At 41.1% G+C, this 5706-nt stretch overlaps 1 long non-coding RNA gene across 1 annotated transcript; it reads right to left on the bottom strand.

The window, feature by feature from the left end:
• Positions 1-2993: 2993 nt before the first annotated feature.
• LOC114480449 (uncharacterized) lies at positions 2994-4624 on the bottom strand. The gene is made up of 4 exons (XR_003676111.1): positions 4605-4624; positions 3805-3937; positions 3470-3631; positions 2994-3379 (listed from the first exon to the last, which is right to left on the bottom strand). It is a non-coding gene; the product is annotated as an uncharacterized LOC114480449 (long non-coding RNA).
• Positions 4625-5706: the final 1082 nt, after the last annotated feature.

Below are 5706 nucleotides of genomic sequence, written 5' to 3'. Positions count from 1 at the left end.
TCAAAAGAAGGTTAAAGAAACATCTTTAGTCACATTTTTTGATACATTCTACGAATAATTGTGTTATTGTGATTATGTTTAGTACAAAAAATTCAACTAAGACCTTACACTTGATTTTTTAATATTTATATGTAAAGTCACAATAAATGATGACGCCTTTTCTACTTTTTAACCTATTGAAAAGTTTTGGGTTAAAAATCTGTTAATCATACTTGATTTTTGTTTTGTTTTTTCCCTTGTCTGGACATGCTGTCAAAGGTCAACACGACAAGAAGTGCAATCATTTTGAGACAGCAATGCATGTTTTGTTATTGCAATGAAATAAATTTATTTATTTTATTGCATAATTGTGACCATCACCAGCCCTCCCTAAGGAAGGGTGAGAAACATTTTATTATAGGGAGGATATAAAAAGGGAGAGCAGTGTTACACCTAGGGATTAGAGTCTCAAGGCAGGATATAGAAAGGGTGGGGAAGAATAGATTATTTTACAGTGAGAGTGAAATTTGAAGTTGTAGTAGAACTTATTGTGCATATTGTGTTGTGTAATCAAGCCAGTCTGGTGGCAAGTGTGAAGCTTAGCTATAATGGTGGTGGCTGTGGACAGAGGGAAGGAGTGAGTGGTAATACCTAAAACAGGAATTTGGGATCAACGTGTCTAAAGTTAAGCCCAGTACGAGTTTTATCCCACAGCCCAAGGCCAGTGCATCGTAGACCAGTGTATGTGCAACGATCGCTACTGTAAACCCAAGCGCCGCCCTGGGCCTGAAGATGCAGCCAGGCCAGCAGCCCCCCAGATGCCGAGAAGCAGTCAGAGAAAGCCCCAAGGAGCCGAGCACCCAGCGCATCCCACCACCGACCCCAAGGAAATCAAAATGTTGTCAACCTACCATATGTTCAGTTCATGTTTGGGCATGCTTTCAGGCACAACGCTACTACTGCTGGATGTCACAGCCAAGATGGCAGAACAGTATATAAGGCCTCTGATTTTCCATTTCAAATTTTCCCAATTTCAAAATTTGATATGCTTCAGATGATTTACAAAAATAAAATGGGATGGTTACGCTAAAATCAATGCGAAATTACTTCGCAAAAGCATTGTTAGCAACAATGATAGACCCTCAATCCCTCGTTTAACAGAAACATCCCATGGAAATGTGTGAAATGATCCCCTAACAATATTTGTGAAGCCTTTAATTGCCACAAAACTTTTTGTCTTTGTACCTAAGCCATTTCTGATTAGAATGGAGTCATAATAATCTGAACCACTTGTTCACCACAACACATCAAAAACACACTTCAGATGAAGCTCTGCATTAGTTTCTAATCACACGATAACATGATTACTACTCGAACCATAACACAGAGAAAGATTTTGAAAAGGCTTATTGGCGGAATTGCACATTTACCCATTTTATCAAACTTTACAGATATTCAGTCACCTTTTTTCCAGATATCATTAGCATGTGAATGTGTGATATAGCCCTAAAATATGCATGTGATACACTTCTGGAAAAAAAAGGGTCAAGTCTTTTTTTCCCTTGTCAGAAAATGTATTTCTTTTTTTCTGCAATCACGGAAAATTGGATGACCTAAGTATAGAGTATATGTGGAAAATACGAAAATACTTTACAAATATTTTCATTTGAAGGAAATATATACAGTACACAATTGTAACAAAGACGACAATAGACTTCATGAAGCTTACTTGTTGGAGTGTTTCACTTTCCCTTTAGGCCACAATCCCTGAGAAACCTTTAGATGGTTTGAGGGCAAGAAGTTTTTTTAGGCATCAACAAAACTGATTCCTTTTAACCCCCTTCATTTCTTTGCATCATTTTATTTCAAAAAATATGTCAAACTTCATTGTTTCAGAATGTAAGGTGCAAGGCTGGTTTCATCCAGTACTTTGTACAGTTGTAGTGCATCTGCTCACACAGAACATCAAAGCTCCAAATCTGAACTTTGAACATTCACAACAATGAAACACTCATTTAATTTTCACACAAGGAAAGACAATAAAACTCCATGTAAATATAGTATTAAGCAAAGCAAGCATGTTATCATCTTCATGGCTGATGTTAAAGCAGAACTAAGCAACTTGTGCTTAGCGCTCCCCCTAAAAACCTTTTGGTTGTGTCACTGTCGTAAAAACTCTGCAGCCCCCGCCGCCTGCCCCACCCCACAGCTACATTGCACCTTTGCTCTCCCAAGACGGTAGCAACTGATCATTGAAAAATCCTAATACAACAGTGAAACTAAGGGTGCTTTCACACATATAGTCCCATGTGACCATGTGAACAGTATGAGGAAGAGAGACTAGTAAAATAAATGAATGATGTGGGAGTAATACGGAAGGGAGTGTGGAAATGTGTGTGATGTGTTTGTTTGTGTGCTGACAAATTGGCTCTGAAAATAGATGGATGGATGGATGGATAGATAAATGGATGAGTATTTGTGTGTGTGCTGCCTGATGGAGTGCTGGGTTGTGAGTGTGTGTGCGTGCCTGTTGCCGTGACGACAATACGTGATTGCTGTGTGTTACTGCTGAGCTGTCACTGCATGGAGTTGCTCCATTCCTCCAACAAAGGTCTTCTCTGCCTTTTTTTGCTGGCTCCGCCAGCCTTTAGCATTAGTTTGTATTGGGCTGCCGTAAAGCAGTAAGTCTTGTCACCGGGTCGGAGGCAGGGAAAGTTGCAAGTGCAGTTTTCTGGCCAGAGACAGCAGGGGGAGATGAAAGAACCCCAATCACCCAAAAACACTTGTATTACCCTCACAGGGACTATGAGAAGGATTTATTAAGGTGAAAAAGTTACTTAGTTCTGCTTTAATACTTATAAGCAAAATCATCGTTTTCAACAGTTTGATCATTTAGTCCCGCCAAGAATAAAAGTAACCAGATGTAACAGCAAATACACTAAATACACTCCTGAATCCGTCACTATATGTTCCTGATGATAGTATTGCCATTTTTAAGAATTATTAGGATTTCCTTCATGTAAAAATACTTTTAATTAGGGATGTTAAACAGTGATGTGCGGTCAGGAAAGGCTCTCATCAAAGGAAGAAAAAAGAAATCATGACTGGAAATATTACCAGAGCAGATAAAGTGCAAGTCCTCACACACCACGACACGTTACTGATGTTTACTGGTTCTTACAATGAATACACGAAAAAAGAAGTCTTAGATTCATAGTTGCTTTGTAAAGCAGTCTCGAGAGTGAGGGAAGATTAATTCACATTAATCCAGCCAATGTAGCGTAAACATACATCAGGACCTTTAAGGGTATTTAGTATAAGTTAGGAGTAGATATGGTTGGTATTTTGTGGGTTTCTCACAGCATTGCCAGACCCAAAACTGCCAGAGTCACCAGCAGAGCTGCAGGGATGAAGGAACAGAAAGGTTAGCATTATACGCATTCAATCAAACTAGACACAGTTAGCAACTAGCATTGTAAATCATGCTTACTTTGCAGCAGTGAGTGACGGAGGGTGGGTGCGTAACTTGAGGTTGTTGGGGTAGCTGTTGTAGAGTTGCTAGTGAGGGTATTGGTGACAGTGGCGTTAGCATTAGTAAAGTCAAGCTGGTTGGTCTTGATGACTGTATTAGGGGTTCCCAGTGCACCAGAGGCTGGAAACACAAGCAGGACACAAAGAGAGGACTGAAATGTGAAATCTGTGAAAACTTGGCCTGGTTGATAATAAATTACAACAACTTTGCAAGTTTATAATATAGTCGTTTTGAGTTGGCCACATTTTTAAACCCATTTCAGACTTAGAGCATCTCATTTGTGGGCAACTTACTTGCGTTGTAACTTCCAGTGTGAAGTGCTGATGCGAGGCTTCTAACTCTCGTAGATGATTCCGGCAAAACAACGCAAAAGCTGCACTGGATTGTGTTTCCATCTACTCTGCCCTTCCCTTCAGACACATCCAACTGAGAAAGAAAGGACATCAAACGGGACCATGTAGATTCACAGAAAGTGTAAAGCAATGTCAACAATATTGAAGGGCTAAGTATAAACAATGTTTTATGGCATTATATTTGTAGCATGTGTGTATAAAAATCCATTGTGGACCCATGAGCAAGGCCCTTAACCCACTATGACTTTCCGCTGCTCATCAAAATTTACAAGTCTCCATGTTTCATGTCTGCTGCATAGAAGCCAATTATCAAATACATTTTGGTTGTTATTTACTTAGCTGCATTGCAGCGCAATTAAAGCAACTGTCAGTTAATCAAATTTATGTCATTTGGGTTCAGCTATTAGCTGTAATCGGGCCCTAATAGTTAGACCTGACAAGGCCTGAGCCCAACAGAATTTGGTCCGAACCTGTTTGAACCAGAATGAACCCAAATCTTTCAAAGCTGAAATGCATTAATGGAGAGATGTCAGAGTGGGGCTGATTTTACTATGAAGGGAGCAACTCTCCTGGGACTTGAACCGGCGACCCTACAGACTGAGCTACTGCCGCCACAATGAACCCTGGAGCAGGTAAATCAGACGAGGACTGGCCTGAAGGCGCCCTTACATTAAACTGGATCACTGGATTTACACAATGCTTTATTTGAAGGGAGGAAAGAAAAAGTTAGCAGAACTCACCAGTGTCACTATCAGGACATGATTATTAAATGTTGCAGTGATGAGCACCACTGTACTGCCATCAGCCGCACAGATATAGGTTATGTCGTGCCCCCCCTGTGTTGGTATATCACAAAATGTCAAAGGTTCTGATTTACAGTATATTGTCTTTGCGAGACTGTTAAACAGATGTTAGTTATCAGTTTAGATGCTGAGCTTACCAGAGTGTTGTCAGTAGAAAATGTAACAGCGATGTAGCCGGCTGCCTGCCCTGAAAGCTCAATTGAAAAGTTTCTGCCAATCTTTTGGTCAGCGGACAGAAAGAAACAGTTTGAGCTTGTACTGGGGTCGCAGTCGGCTGGCTCAGATGCACAAAGTCGACTTTCTGAGCAGCCGTCCCTGTTTACACTTTCCTACAAGAAAAAAAGAGGTAAAGGTTACCGTCCCTGTTTATACTTTCCTGCAAGAGAGACAAGAAAGGTTACGTTTGATGGTTTTACTTAAGCTGCAGTGTTTTCTTTACCAAAGGTTTAGGCTTAGGGTAAGTAGAATAAGGATAAATCATATTTCTTTTAATCACCCACCGGGAGAGGCGCTGCTGTGACGCTGGTCAGTGCCGTTGTTGCCACTACTGCCCGAGTAGTTAAAGAACCAACTGTAGTATTCCCCGCCACAGTTGAAGCCACTGTAGCACTCCCCGTCACAGTTGGGGTAACTGTATCATTAGCCGCCACAGTTGAGGCTACTGTATCATTAGCCGCCACAGTTGGGGTAACTGTATCATTAGCCGCCACAGTTGGGGTAACTGTAGCATTGGCCACCACAGTTGAGGCTACTGTATCATTAGCCGCCACAGTTGGGGTAACTGTAGCATTAGCCGCCACAGTCGTAGTCCCGGTCTCAGTCGGTGTCACTGTTTCATTTTCTGTTATGGTTGGTGCTACTGTCGAAGACTCGGTCTCAGTTGGTCCTAAAATATCATTTTGTGTTATTGTTGGTGCTACTGACGTAGTCCCGGTCTCAGTCGGTGTCACCATTTCATTTTCTGTTATTGTTGGTGCTACTGTCGTAGTCCCGGTCTCAGTCGGTGTCACCATTTCATTTTCTGTTATTGTTGGTGCTA

This window comes from Gouania willdenowi, chromosome 18 (genome assembly GCF_900634775.1).
Source record: "Gouania willdenowi chromosome 18, fGouWil2.1, whole genome shotgun sequence".
NCBI classification, from domain to species: Eukaryota; Metazoa; Chordata; class Actinopteri; order Blenniiformes; family Gobiesocidae; genus Gouania; species Gouania willdenowi.
Note: the sequence above shows the minus strand (reverse complement) of the source record. Positions and strands in the feature narration are given on the sequence as shown.